Source organism: Chlamydotis macqueenii, chromosome Z, assembly GCF_036417535.1.
Source record: "Chlamydotis macqueenii isolate bChlMac1 chromosome Z, bChlMac1.mat, whole genome shotgun sequence".
Classification (NCBI taxonomy): Eukaryota; Metazoa; Chordata; class Aves; order Otidiformes; family Otididae; genus Chlamydotis; species Chlamydotis macqueenii.
This window is the reverse complement of record NC_141593.1, coordinates 15,380,257-15,394,821: the sequence shown is the minus strand read 5'-3', so window position 1 is coordinate 15,394,821 and position 14,565 is coordinate 15,380,257.

Here is a 14,565-nt window from a genome sequence, read left to right as displayed (position 1 = left end):
ATATATATTAATTACTTCATGGTGACACAGCTATACACATTATGGATTAATAACTAACCTACTTTAAAGGAAAACCCCAACTCAATCTCATTCTGAAGTTAATCCCTAGCCTGTGTGAAATGACATATTTTCCTTACAGCCAAAGACACTGCGTCTGATTAACAGCTTCAGATGTGGCCCACTAAGGCCTCTTCCATATTGCCTGCAGCCATGACCATTTGGTGCATCTTATTTCCGTACATCTGCACTACTTCCCCTGAAGTGACAGGCCAGGACCTTGTGTAGGGACATTTGATGCTTTTTCATGTGAGCTGAACTATGGCCATTCACAGTAGATGTCCATGTGATGAGGGTAACTTTTAAAATACATATAAACTTAGAAAATGGAGTGGGACTCACAGATTAAGGGAAGGTTTGCAAAAGGAAAAAAAAATGTGTTGCTAAATAAAGTGGTCCTTTTAAAAGGCTGAGCTTGACTCTATTTTAAAACAAACATTTTGACAACATGACTATTGAGATGGCAGCAAGCACCTTCATTTGCAGAAAATGTCTACATTTTCATTTGTTCGGCAGAACAAACGTAGACTAGAATAATTTCAGTTGTTTTTATCAATACTAAAATTACAGTGTAGGAGAAAAGGAGTGTACAGGCCATCAGTAGCTCACAAGATTATTTTTTGTGCAGTGAAATGCTAGTAAAGCTAAGGCTTCAAGTATTCATATTTACAAGTGTTCTTAACTGACATACTGTTCAGTCAGTTCTTTTAATGTCAGATCTTTTAACCAGACAACCATTGCTATAATCTAGGGTACAGCTGTAAAAACACAAATGCTACAAACACAAATTGTCATAGATGTATTCACTAGCATCTAATCTACATAAGCTTTTTCTTAAAATCTTGAAATGTTACGGCTTAGTGCCTTTCTACATAGTATTTTAATTCTACAGTACAGCAAAACAAATAAAACCTATTGAAATAAATTCATGTCTTTCTTTTTAAAATTCCTTCTATCTAGAAGACACATTTTTGGTCTTCCCGATTTGCTGAGAGCGTTGGACACATCAGAATTCTCCAGGGTCTACTCACTCAGAAAACATCAACAATAATATCATTAATTTGGTCCCCAAAGAAACATTACTCTGGAAAGGAGAACAAGCATGTGTCTGCAACCCGTCCCACGAAGAGGGAGAGAGAGAGTTGCACTCTTGGAAAGAATCTATTACACCCACATGAAACACAGTGTCTCTTTAAAGTTTTATGAATAGTGCTTAGTGACGTGGAACCACTAACAATGAGTGGAACTAAAAATTGCACACATTACAGGTAGCTCTGGTTTATGTTTTAACACACTCTCATGTATCAGAAGATATTTTTGATATTTGATGATTGTTGTTTAATCTACAGACATTTTAATTAGTATTTTATCACTTGAGATTAAAATTTTAGCAGCACTAAAAAGTTTTCTAACCTGTATTATATGAATTGCCTTTTATGAATGTAGAGAGATAAATACAGACTTATAGTAGCGTTGGGCATTTCTTTGTATAAACACAACACTTAGATTTCTCAACAGTCACCAGGTTCATTTCTTTTAACTGGACAAAACTCAGCTCTGGAATGCACTCTAAAATACAAAGAAATGGCACCAAAGAGATGTAAAATCAAAGAAGTGGGCCAATGGAAGAGGTAGGACTAATAAAAGGTGTTACTAATTCCTTAATTCTTATAGCAGTAGCTCCTAGCTCTCATTTGCTACCGATAAAGAATATGATAAAAAATCTGATGTGCTCAATTCTTCAACAGTGCATGCCTGCATTTATACAACAAGCAAATCAATATCTCTTTCACATATTGAATAAAAGGAACAAGAGACACAATGGAACATGGGCTTCAGCGTGTGCGTTCTGCTTTTTAAGAGCACACATCTTATGCCTCCTTCTTACACCTAGGGAACAGGAAAGTCCCATTCCCCAGCCAATGAGATCTGTATGTATAATGATAATTCACCTAATTTCTTCAGTGAGGTCACCTCCTCCCATCCTTTCTCCATTATTACCTGCCTGCTTTTGCAGTAAAACAGTATTTTTAGATGTAGAGAAGCAATCCCATCAATGGTCAATATGAAACAGTAAAGTGTTTCAGCATCAGTGGCCAAACCTTTTGCAAGTATATTTGGCGTCTTCCAATTAGAAAGGTAAATGTCTTACTCCACATCTGATGAAAGGAATTTTTGATTAATCAAAATGTAAATATGAAAATTTAATCCAAAAGTATTGCTGCTTTGTGCAGAAGAGGGGAGAAAAAAGAATGTCCAAAACCTGATTTACTTTTGCTGTCCAATAGTCTCAAGATGGCCAGCTTACCACAATCTAAAAGTAGCCCCCCCCCCTTCCAAATAACCCCTAATGCCCAAGGTGATCTCAAAGTAATTTAGCAGACAGAAAGAATGAGTTTCAGACAAATTAATTTCTCTCTACTAGACAAAATCACATAAAATCTGTAGTTTGTACTGGTTTAAAGTTTTGTTAATAACATTGTCCTCAGTCAAATGTGTGCACACATGAGTTTTGTGCTGCACATTCTGACTTGTCAGTGAGTCCTTCCAGCAATGCATAACCAGCCTGAGTGCCTGATAACAAAATGTGTAGCAACTAGAATCTATTTGGCATTGAACTTCATCTATTTTACCTGAATTTCATAAACTAATTTCAGGTTCACATCTCATAGTTTGTGACTTCATACAGTCCTTTAATTGTGATGAGAAACAGGCAAAATCACAGAGATCTAACAGCTGTCAGGTACAGATCTACTAGATTTACCTGGCTGGTATCATATAAACTTGAGTTATTCTTTCAGTCTTTCCTCTGCATTAATTTCTGAGCAATGTAGGAAAGAGTTGCATAAATAATATAGAAATGGCTCAGGCATTTTAGGGTCCTGTGACCTGGGAAAGTCCCAGCAGGTCCCATCTTTCAGTCTGTGCTTGTATTGCCACAACAGGTTTCCAAATAGTGCTAGCAAAAGGATCAAGAAGCTGGAGAAGGGATTTAATGAGTGGAGGAGGGTCTGAACTTCCTCACTGAAGCAGCAGGAAAATAAGTAGTAATTCCCAGCTCAGCTTTTCAGCTGGGAAGGTGTGGAAGAATCTAGGTGGGGAGTCCAGTTTATGGCACTCTGTGTAGACAGTCTAGACAGTTTGGCTTTATGGAGCTCACCTGTCACAGTGATGATATTCCAATATGTATTTGGACAGATGTTGCTGTCTTACTGAACAAAACATCTGTCTAGATCCTCATATCCAACTTAACTGGTCAGTGAAAATGGCACACCGGTGTAAGATGTTTATTTGCAGATGTAGTAACTGTATGACTTTATTAGTGATCTATTATTTAATGAAGATGGATACTGCTGGCTAACAGAAGCTGCTGGGCAAGCTTTCAACAGTCTAGACTGAGTTCACGTCAGTGATGATGGAGCCAGACTCTTCTTAGTGATGCCTAGTGACAGGTTAAATGGCAATGGGCATTAACAGAATTGCAGGAAATTCTATTTAAATAGAAACTGTTTTATAGTGAGAGGAGTGAGCATGGGAGTTGCCCAGAGAAGCTGTGAAGTCTCCATCATTGGAGATATTTAAAACTCAGCTGGAGGGGCCTCTGATCAACCTGCTTTAGGGGACACTACTTGGAGCAGGAGGTTGGACCAGACGATCTTTGTCAGTGCTGCCTTCCAGCCTCAGCCATCATGTGATTATGTGATGTCCGTGTTCTGTTCTCATGCTTTTGCAAATCCTATGTACTCTTCATTCTCTAGCAATAACAATTCATACAGAAAATTGCTTTAAACAGAATCAATTTGTCTTTTGAGAGACTGTATATGTTTCAGAAACTAGAATATTATCTAGTGAATCTTCAACACCAAAAATTTCAGCATCAGATTATATACATCATAACTTGTACTAAAGAGCAAACATGTTCATAGTTACATTAAAATGATGTAATAGTAACATCAGTTACTCAGCTAGGACCAGCTGAAATTATTCCTTTTGGTTTTAATAGGATTTTGGCCAGACACGAAAGAGCAAATCTTCACAAGTAGGCAGCAATTAGCTCTGCTGATATTCATAGAAGTTGGAACTTATGGGAGCTGGTTTTCTCTCATTTCAGGACCCCATTCAAGAGTGTTTTGGTGTTTAAAGGAAAGTAAGCACCATCTTAGTAAAAAACAAACAAACAACTTTTTTATTCCAGTCACCTGATAACATCCACTGCTTGTCCTATCAGACATTCCCATTGCCATCAGAGTGATAACCATCATATGTCCACGTAATGTAAAGCCTGTTCCAGCTTTCTGTGACTCTGAGATTTCTTTTAAATATAGGACAAAGAGGCATCACAGGTGTAAAACAAATCCATCTCTGAATCTAGAGATGGCAGTATAAACTAGTCATCCAAATTTTAACATAAATAAGATCTTGCATTATACAGATTTTGTAAATCAATACTTATAATTAACCTACACGATTCTTAACTAGTGTCAGAATATTTTCTGCAGAAGGAATGGTACTATGATACCATATATTGCTACTACTCAAGAAATACAGTATATATTTGGCCCCATGTAGTGCTAGACTAAATCTTAATTTGTGGCTGGCTAGTTTAGCTGTAAAACCAAGTCAAATTTATGCCATCTCCTGAATATTCCCATGCATGAATATTTAGTAAGTTTGACACAAGGCAGAGCCTTGAACATGGGCAAAAATGTATTTCATGCTTTATAAAATAACAAAATGTGTGTAAATGCTGGCACATAAATTAGTGAAGAAGGAAAACACAGTAAGTATATGCTCAATGGTAATGGGAAGATAAGCAAAGGTAAATAACAGTATATGCTGTGCTTCGGTCTCATTTGAGGAGTGGTAATAACTGAACTAAGTCAATAGTCAGTATATGGTTATTGCTGAAAGGCTCTGAAAATTAGGAGCCTAAGTGTAAAAGTATCTCCTGGAAATCAATATTAAAAATGACAGCAAATTGGTAAAATGCATTGACATGTCAAAGAAACAGCCTGCAGGGCAATTAATGTAATATTTTCCAAATTTTAGCTATTGTTTATGGACATTCAGCGCCTCCAGATGATCGGAAGTTTTGGACTGTCCATTTGGAAATATTTTAATAATATTGAGTTATAATAATATAATATATAATATAATAATAATATAATAATATTGAGTTATTGAACTCAGCATAATCTGAGTTCAAATGTGTACGTCATGAAAAACCATCTCAACAACAGAAAACATCACCAGTGTTCGGTAGTTGCATCGGCCTTTGAACTAGGAGTGTGTGTGTGTCTCTACGTAAACATATATACAAACACGTACTCACACATACACATTTAAATGTGTATGTAAAGGCTGACATCCCAGACTTAAATTCCATAGTGGTCCAAATAGACTTTCAGGCTGTTTCCAGTGTTTGTAAAATTAACTACATAGTATTATTCCCTCTATGTTTCATCTTTTTAGGATGATTACTATACCAAAACCAAAGATACACATATGATAAATGCTGCCATATCCATTGCCTTCTGATTCTAAGTCCCACATTCTATGCTGTACTTACGTGTAAATCATATTCTCTATCATATTCCATACTATATTTAACAGACATTTCTTTTTAATGTTTTCAAGCTCTTTCAATCTGCTCTGTTAAACAAGAAATACGTACTCCATGTTTGTGTATTGTGTACTCCACTACATACATAACTAAGCATGGGTACCTATCAAGTGCCAGAACTACTTCAGTAGTTCACCACCACAGTAATCCAAACTCAGCAGCAATGGCTTTTTATGTCACCTTTTTGTGCACAGCCTAATTGCTGTTTTTACTTTCTTGATTCAAACAATGTTCTGGGACACAATTTTAGCCAGTTTAAATTACACAGTACTAGCAAATAAGTATGGAGTATTATGTACTAAATTATACTAGATGTGTACATACTACATATTTTGCTTTAGAATTTTGTTAGTTGTTAATTAAAATAACAAAGAAAAGACATGCAAGTATAGATGTGGCTCTGTTGAACAGAACTCATTATGTTCCCAGCATTTTGCTCAGGATATTCTTCTATTTCTGGTTCAACACTAAATAGAGAACACAAAGAAAGAATATTCTCTAGGAAATACAGAGGCGATATCTGAATTCCTGACCCTCTTCATGGAAATTAGATGCTTCCTACTTTTGTCATGTTTAGTAGCATCTTGATGCCTCACCAAAAAAAAAAATCATACCACCCTGTGCATACAAGGGATGAGACATGTAAGTACAGTGATGCATTAAGAGAAGAAAAATTGAATGTTTTAGTAAAAGACACTGTCTTTACAGATCTCAAATATCAGTATAATTTTTAAAAATCTAAGGATAATATTATTTCTAAAATTATTGCTACTTTAATATTAGTAAAGAGTCCTCTTATTAATCTATTTTCCTCTAATCTTGGCTTGTTTTCCTAATCAATATAGTTTGTTACTAGAAGACAATGAACTAACTGACATATAGCTTCAGTGTTATTTTAAGATGAAGAATTATGTTTTCAACAGTTTCTTAATTCAAGTAATATATATATCCATATAATGCACTTCAGAGATTAGTTTTTTCCTCAAGAGGACAAATTGAGATTTTGCACATTTTCTCTGTTTGAATTGGGAAACACTTAAAATTTCGACAACAGCAACAGAAAGCTAAGTTGCATGATCAGTTTGGGTTAACAAAATTTAAGGTTTTGTTTGTTATTCTTGGACTTTAAAGCCTAGGTAAATCCTGGAATTCACGCTGAATTAAACAATTTCAGTGTAATCCAGAAACCTCAATTGTTAAATTATCAATAAAGTAGACAGAAATAAAAAAAAAATATCTTTCTTTTGCTGGGAAGCTAAGCTGTAAAGCCTAACCTCATTAGTTTCTCTCTCACAGTTTTCATTCAAAAATAGTAATTTCAGAGATGCAGTAGTTTGTGAGGAAGTAAAGTACATATTTCCACATCAAAATCCCACCAGCTAAGATACTTTATCTAAAGTGTGTTTTATAGTGCAAGATAGGAAATCTTTTTCAAGTCACATGCTGCTACTTTTGCACTAGCTAAAGCCTTATTGCAGAAGTAGTCTTTCTGAGATTAATTTAGCCACAAAGAGGAGAGTATGTGTGCCATATTTTTATAGATGAAGTTTACCATGACCCCTTGGCTCAAACTAATTGGTTTACAGATACTTTCTTGTAAACTAACTGGAAAAAAAAAATTTAAAAAAGGAATAAAATGCAGAGGAAAAAAACAAGCCTTTCAGATTAACAGCCTAACAGATAAACCCAACTCAAGAGAGATGGATTTATACTGATCATGAGAAAACAGGATGAATATGCAAATAAGTTCAAAATAAGTGGTAAATGAAGAAAGAAAGTAGATTTTCAAATGGTAGGACACATTTTTAAAAATATAGAGTATGACAGAGAGGAGTTGGATGCAAAGAGGCCATATTTTCCAACCCCATGGTTTCCAACCCCATGCTTTCACCAAACTTAAACCCAGTAATGAAGAAAAAATGGCAAAGTTTGACACACCTCTATCTGTCTATGGTCTAACTAAATACACACGTGTTCACCACACACCATGTGTCAAGATCTAGTTCTAGGGCTTGACTGAATTTGTTTACAGGGAGAATTTTTGGGTATGGTGTTTTCAGAACATCTCAGACAGTGAGTTACTGGGAGACCTAAGAAGCAGCATCATCAGCAAAATCTTTGACCATGCTGTTGCTGGGAAGGATGCATTAATGACACTGATAATGTTGAGGAAATGACATTGTAAAGATTAGTTTATGGCAAAAATAACTCTGTGGAAAATAGGTCAGATAGAGGCTGGTCATATCCAAGACATTTAGCCCCCGCATCCTCCTTAATTTTAAATGCCTTTGGACACAGGATGAAAAATACACATTTCAACGGTTTAGATTTTTTTTTTTCCTTAACTAATTTGGGAGACATGTTTGATTTTTTTCTGAAGCAAAAATGAATTCTGCTACAGCAAATATGCTACCATTAATAAAAACCAAACCATTTGAAAGACGATCAGAGATGCATATACAAAATGACAGCTACCTCCTTTAATGTTCTTAGAATAACAAACTTTAACATTAAAAACAACTATATTTAACTTTTACAATGTTGGAATGCAGAGCAGAATCCTCAGGCAATGATTCCCAAGATGTTCAAGATTCAGATTTGACTCTCCATTCCATCTAATTTGAAGCAAAACCTCCTCCCTGCCAGTCTGCTGGCAATAATGAGTGGATGACCTTTAGTTGGAGGTGAGTTACTGTTGTGAGTTACCTATACTCTTTACATTAAGAAAAACAGCACCAGATTCTCCTAATGCAATGTGAATTCCTTACTCAAAGGAATGTAACAGAAGCAAAAGAAAAGAGTAAGAAGTGTGACATGATAGCTCCACCGCAAGTGATGCAGTTTCCCAAGAGTATGTCAGTGAGAAAGTTGTGTCATTGGGAATCTTATTCTTTTATTTCTTCTTTCAAGTGCAGACAAGGAGAAAACAAACAGCTAAAGGACAAAACATTTAGTTCATGAGCCCTCATCTCCAGCAAGAAGTGAGTGTGTTAGTTTTATTTAGTGAGGGGGGTGCTACGGTGGGAGGAATGTGAGGAGTTCTTCCCCCGAGGAGGAAGGAGCGGCATAAAGCAAGAAGTGATGAACTGACCATAACCCCCATTCTCTCTTCCCCCTGTGCTTCTCGTGGGAGGAAGGAGGTAGAGATAATGTTAAGCCCAGGAAGAGAGAGGGGTGGGCAGAAGTTATCTTTTTCTCTTTCTCATTTTCCTGCTTTGGTTTTAATAATGAATAGTTTTCCCTATGTTGAATCTGTTTTGCCCGTGACAGTAACTTTAAGAATCTCTCCCTGTCCTCATCTCAAACCTCGAGCCTTTTTTCTTATAATATCTCTCCCTATTCCTTTGGAGGGCGGGAGAGTGAGAGAGAGACTGTGTTGTGTGGTCCCGAGTGGGGCTAAACTATGACAGTGAGGGAAGTTCTGCTTCCTATGCTATGAACCAAGATAAGGGACTAGGAAAAAGGGTGAAGCATAACCCCATGTCGCTGAAGAAAACACCATACCATGGCATATTGTGTTAAAAAAGATATCCCACTTGGTTTCTCTGAATATCACTCCAGAAACTCTAAAACTTAATAAAAAACTGGTAGACATTTTGCAGGATTTTAGACCCTCTATTACACTCTCTACTTAATTGCGGAGTAGCTTACTGGTGGAAAGGTGTAGGAATTCTCCACCAGTGGCAGAATGGGCTTGAATCCGTTTCTTAGATGTTACTTCATAAGACTTGTATGCCTTACAAAATCAGGACAAAGCAGCATTCTATCTCCCTTCTGTATAGACACTGGATCCAGGCTCCTTTTTGGTTTCTGTAACACAAAATTACCAAATTCTACTGTTAAAAGCCACTCTTAGGGCACTGAGGAAACATCTGGGTTTGTCCCTTAATACTGCATTTGGGAAAGTGACTGAACTGGAAGAAAAATTGTCTGAGAGGCATTCATCACAGCTTTTCATGTTTTATTTTAACCTGCTTTTCTTTGACATCAGTGTAGTGACTTATAAGTCAGAAAATGGTATTGTGTACACAAATAAGCTCACCCAAAGGTATATCCCGTAGCTTTGATGTCAGAAGGATAAATCTCACAATGCCTCTGAGAGTTGTTTTATTCCTAGCATACCAATGGTATAGGACATCCAAGTTTATGATGATTTGGCTTTGCAAGGTGCACATCTTGAAAACATTTGCACTTTTGTTCAAACCTCACAAACTGTTTAATTTCACTGGCATTGCTTCCTATTTTCACTAGTTCTGTTCAGAGCAGAACTTGGCCCAGAGTCTAACAAACAAACTTGACAACTCATGATACAGTGAGACATGACCCAGCACACTGAGCAAAAAGTCACCATAACAGATGCAGAAAATCAATTCTGTTGTACTAGAAAAAGAAAAAGCAGCTTCCTTGGTTTCAAAGGGGATTTTCTGTCATTGCAGAAAGCAGATTTAAACACAAAAGGCAGTGATCCTGCGTGTTAGTAGTGGTAGTAATTTTCTGCTCTTTACTCAGCTGAAATCATGAGCTACTCAACTATTATTTTTTCTTTCTCTGTTCAGCCATTTTAAGGTGATGTTCTACAGGGATGGTGATTGGTATACTTGTTTTAATCCACTACAAGAGAACAGTAAATAAAAAGTAGCTCAAACCTCAACTACATGAACAGAAATGGAAGAGGAAATAATATTGAATAACAAGCAGGAACATAGTGACAGTTAATTAATCATCAGTATCAATCAGTTAAAACTGTGCTTCAGTATCACCTCAAATGAGGACATCTCTACAGACATGTACAATCCACCTGTCTATAGCCCATTTAATCATTGATTTTTTTCACCCCTTGAGCTGGCAACAGTGATTGAGGGATTGTTGTGGGTTTTTTAATCTATAGGAAGAAGATAGAAAAGGTGGGAATAAGCTGAGATTCACAGGTGACAGCAGGTGTGTGCAAGGGTCAGAACAGAAACAGGGCAAACCACACACACTAAAGGAATTCAGGTGCCTAAGTTCAACTGTTTTAGAAGTTCTTGTCTACCTGAACCCACACATGAGGAACTCTCCTCATTTCTATAGCCCTTCTATCCTGCCTAGTGCCATCATAAATGCAACGTTTTACTGACTTACCAGGATCCAGTTCTAGGAGGGATGCATCCCATTGCCAGCATATCACAATAGACGAAACCAGTCTTTCTGTTGTAGCTCTCCAGTGAATTTATCTATAAATTGCTCAGAATATCATGTCCCAGACAGTCCTATGCTCAAACAGAAGAGTTGTCATGATACCTTTGGAGGTATCTGATGTGTATGTCACAGATAGTTAGATGCAAATCAAACTTTTTTTTTTAGCACTGACAAATCAACTTAAATTAGATAATCTTTGGGGCCCACTATCATCATAGGCCCTCTCCTATGAGGACAGGCTGAGAGAGTTGGGGCTGTTGTGCCTGGAGAAGAGAAGTCTCTGGGGAGACCTTATAATGACCTTCCAGTACCTAAAGGGAGTATGAGGAACTGATGAGAAAGATGGGGAGAAACTTTTTAGCAGGATCTGTTGTGAAAGAACAAGGGGTAATGATTTTAAAATGGAAGGAATCAGATTCAGACTGGACATAAAGGAAAAATTTTTTATGATGAGGGTGATGGAACACTGGAACAGGTTGCCCAGAGAGGTGGTGGATGCCCCATCACTAGAAACATTCAAGGCCAGGTTGGACGGGGCTCTGAGCAACCTGATCTTGTTGGAGATGTCCCCGCTTCTTGCAGGGGGGTTGGACTAGATGACCTTTAAAGGTCCTTTCCTATCCAAACTATTCTATGATTCTATGATTCATCCTTCTCATCCTGGTCCATTTCTCTGGTCTGCTTTTTCTTGCATTTCTTCATCTCTCTCCTTCAGAATCTCAGCTCTCACATTGATTCTTGTTCCCCTTGCCACGCGCCTGTTTCATTTCCCACTGCTAACATCCACTCTCAGCTCCCTCTGCCTCGACATGCGTGCAGCTAGTGCAACAGCCTTGCACAGCTCCTCAGGCTTGCGCAGTGGAACAGCAAAAATCCTCCCTCATTGCCCACAAGTTTTGTAAATCTGCTTAAAAAACAACAACAGAAATCTCCAACAATCAGTACCCATTTCTATCTGCTGTATGTGAGTAAATACATACAGAAAAGTGAAGAAAAGTGACCAGAAAAGCTCTTTTTTTAGAGCTTTTTTTGGAGCCAGCAGCAGTGCTGTGCTTGGGCTGGCAGCTTGTGGGAGGGCTCCTGACTCACCAGGGGTGGAGCTGACACTGCCTGCTCTTTATCTCTGGTAATTGACCTCGACCCATTTGCTGTGTGGATAAAGAGAGACCTGGGAGTCTAGTTCCTGCCCACACAACGCAACACAGAAGGTGTGGAAAGCCTTTCTGAGCATCTAGGGTGGAGGTAGTCAGTATCTGAGGGTTGCCTGCACTGCCCATTCAATTAGGTGACAGTGGGAGTGGAGGTTGTGTCTTGTATCAGCACAGGTGAGTGCTCTTGTCTTTTCTCAGGTAACTTGCTCTCTGGTTGACAGGCCCCGGCACCAACACTTCAAATATGGTCCTCACCAGGAAATGGGCTTCCCACGCAAAGACTGTGACAACCCAGACAGAGGGTCTGCTCCATAATGTGGCAGTTCATGTTGCTGGCTGCCGGGAGTGCCTCAGACTGCTGCTGCCAAGGGAGGATGGGAAGGATGTGACTTGCGTGCAGTGTGAGCAGCTAGATGAGCTGCTCAGCCTTGTGGTGGAGCTTAGGGAGGAGGTAGATAGACTGCGGACCATCAGAGAATGCGAGCGGGAGATTGACTGGTGGAGTGACTCTCTGCGAGAAAGGCGCAGAGATTGCACTTCCCAGACTGAGGGAGTATTGGGAGTAATGGCCCCTCTCTCTCACCATAGTCAAGCAGGGAGAGACAGCTCGAGAGGAGAGGAGGAATGGCAGCAGGTCTCAGCCCGGCGTCGCAGGCAACCCCCATCCCGACCTACCTCGGTTCCCCTGGTCCCTCTCTGTAACAGGTATGAAGCCCTGAAACCAGAGGGAGAGGTGAGTGATGATGACACGGGAGCGCTGCCGCCAAGCTTGCCCAAGGTGAGGCGGACGGCTCCACGTTTGAAGACTGCCTCCTCCAAGAAAGAAAGGAGGGTGATAGTTGTGGGCGACTCTCTTCTGAGAGGAACAGAGGGTCCAATATGTCGGCCTGACCCTACCCGTAGGGAGGTGTGCTGCTTTCCTGCGGCCTGGGTCAGGGATATTTCTAGAAAACTCCCCAGCCTTATCCGCCCCTCTGATTATTACCCTTTATTGATAGTTCAGGCTGGCAGCAATGGGATTGCTGATAGAAGCCTGAGGATTATAAAACATGATTTTTAGGAGGCTGGTGAAGTTAGTTGATGGAGCGGGCATACAAGTAGTGTTTGCCAGTATTCCTTTGGTGGCAGGGACAAACACTGAGATAAGCAGAAAAAGCCATCTTATAAATGCATGGCTGAGAGGCTGGTGCAAACACAAAAATTCTGGATTCTTTGATCACGGGGCGGTCTACTCGGCACCTGGCCTGAGGTTGGCTGATGGGAATTGCCTGTCTCCAAAAGGGAAACGGATACTTGCCCAGGAGCTGGCGGGACTTGTAGAGAGAGCTTTAAACTAGATGGGAAGGGGGAAGGGGATAAAGCCAGGCCTGCTAGAGATCGGCCTGGGGAAGTGGTATTGGGATTAGGAGAGAGGCGAGGGGCTCAGCTGAGGCGCGTCTACACTAATGCATGCAGCATGGGGAACAAGCAAGAAGAGTTGGAAGCCATAGTGCGGCAGGCAAACTATGACCTAGTTGCCATAACAGAAACGTGGTGGGATTGCTCCCATGACTGGAGCGCTGCAATGGATGGCTACAAACTCTTCAGGAGGGACAGGCAAGGAAGGAGGGGTGGTGGTGTGGCTCTCTACGTTAGGGAATCCTTTTCTGCTACTGAGATTGTGACTGGGGATGATAACATTGAATCCCTATGGGTAAAGATCAGAGGAAGGGCTGACAAGGCAGACATCCTGGTGGGCGTCTGTTATAGACCGCCAAACCAGGATGAAGAGACAGATGAGGTATTCTACAAGCAGCTGGCACGAGCTGCACAGTCGTCAGCCCTTGTCCTCATGGGGGACTTCAACTTCCCTGACATATGCTGGGAGTACAGCAGAGCACAGAAGAAGCAGTCTAGGAGGTTTTTGGAGTGCATAGAGGATGCCTTCCTAATGCAGTTGGTCAGAGAGCCCATGAGAGGAACTGCCCTGCTAGACCTGCTGTTCGCAAACAGGGAAGGTCTGGTGGGAGATGTGGAGGTTGGGGGCTGCCTTGGACAGAGTGACCATGAAATGATAAATTTCTCAATTCATGGTGGAGCTTGGAGGGGGAATAGTAAAACTGCTACCTTGGACTTCCGGAGGGCGGACTTTGAATTGTTCAAGAGACTAGTAGGGGGAGTCCCCTGGCATTCAGTCTTAGCGAACAAAGGGGTCCAAGAGAGCTGGTTGCTCTTCAAGAAGGGAGTCTTAAGGGCGCAGGAGCAGGCGGTCCCCCTGAGCCGCAAAATGAGCCGGCGGGGAAGAAGGCCGGCGTGGATGAATAGGGAGCTATTCTTGAGGCTCCGGGAGAAAAAGAGAATCTACCGCCTGTGGAAGGAGGGATGGGCAACTGAGAATGAATACAAGGAAGTCGTTAGGATGTGTAGAGCTGAAATCAGAAGGGCAAAAGCCCAGCTTGAATTTAACCTGGCCACTGGGGTGAAAAGGAATAAAACTCTTTTATATATACATTAACAGTAAGAGGAGGACAAAGGAGAATATCCACTCTTTGCTGGACGAGGCTGGGAATGTGACCA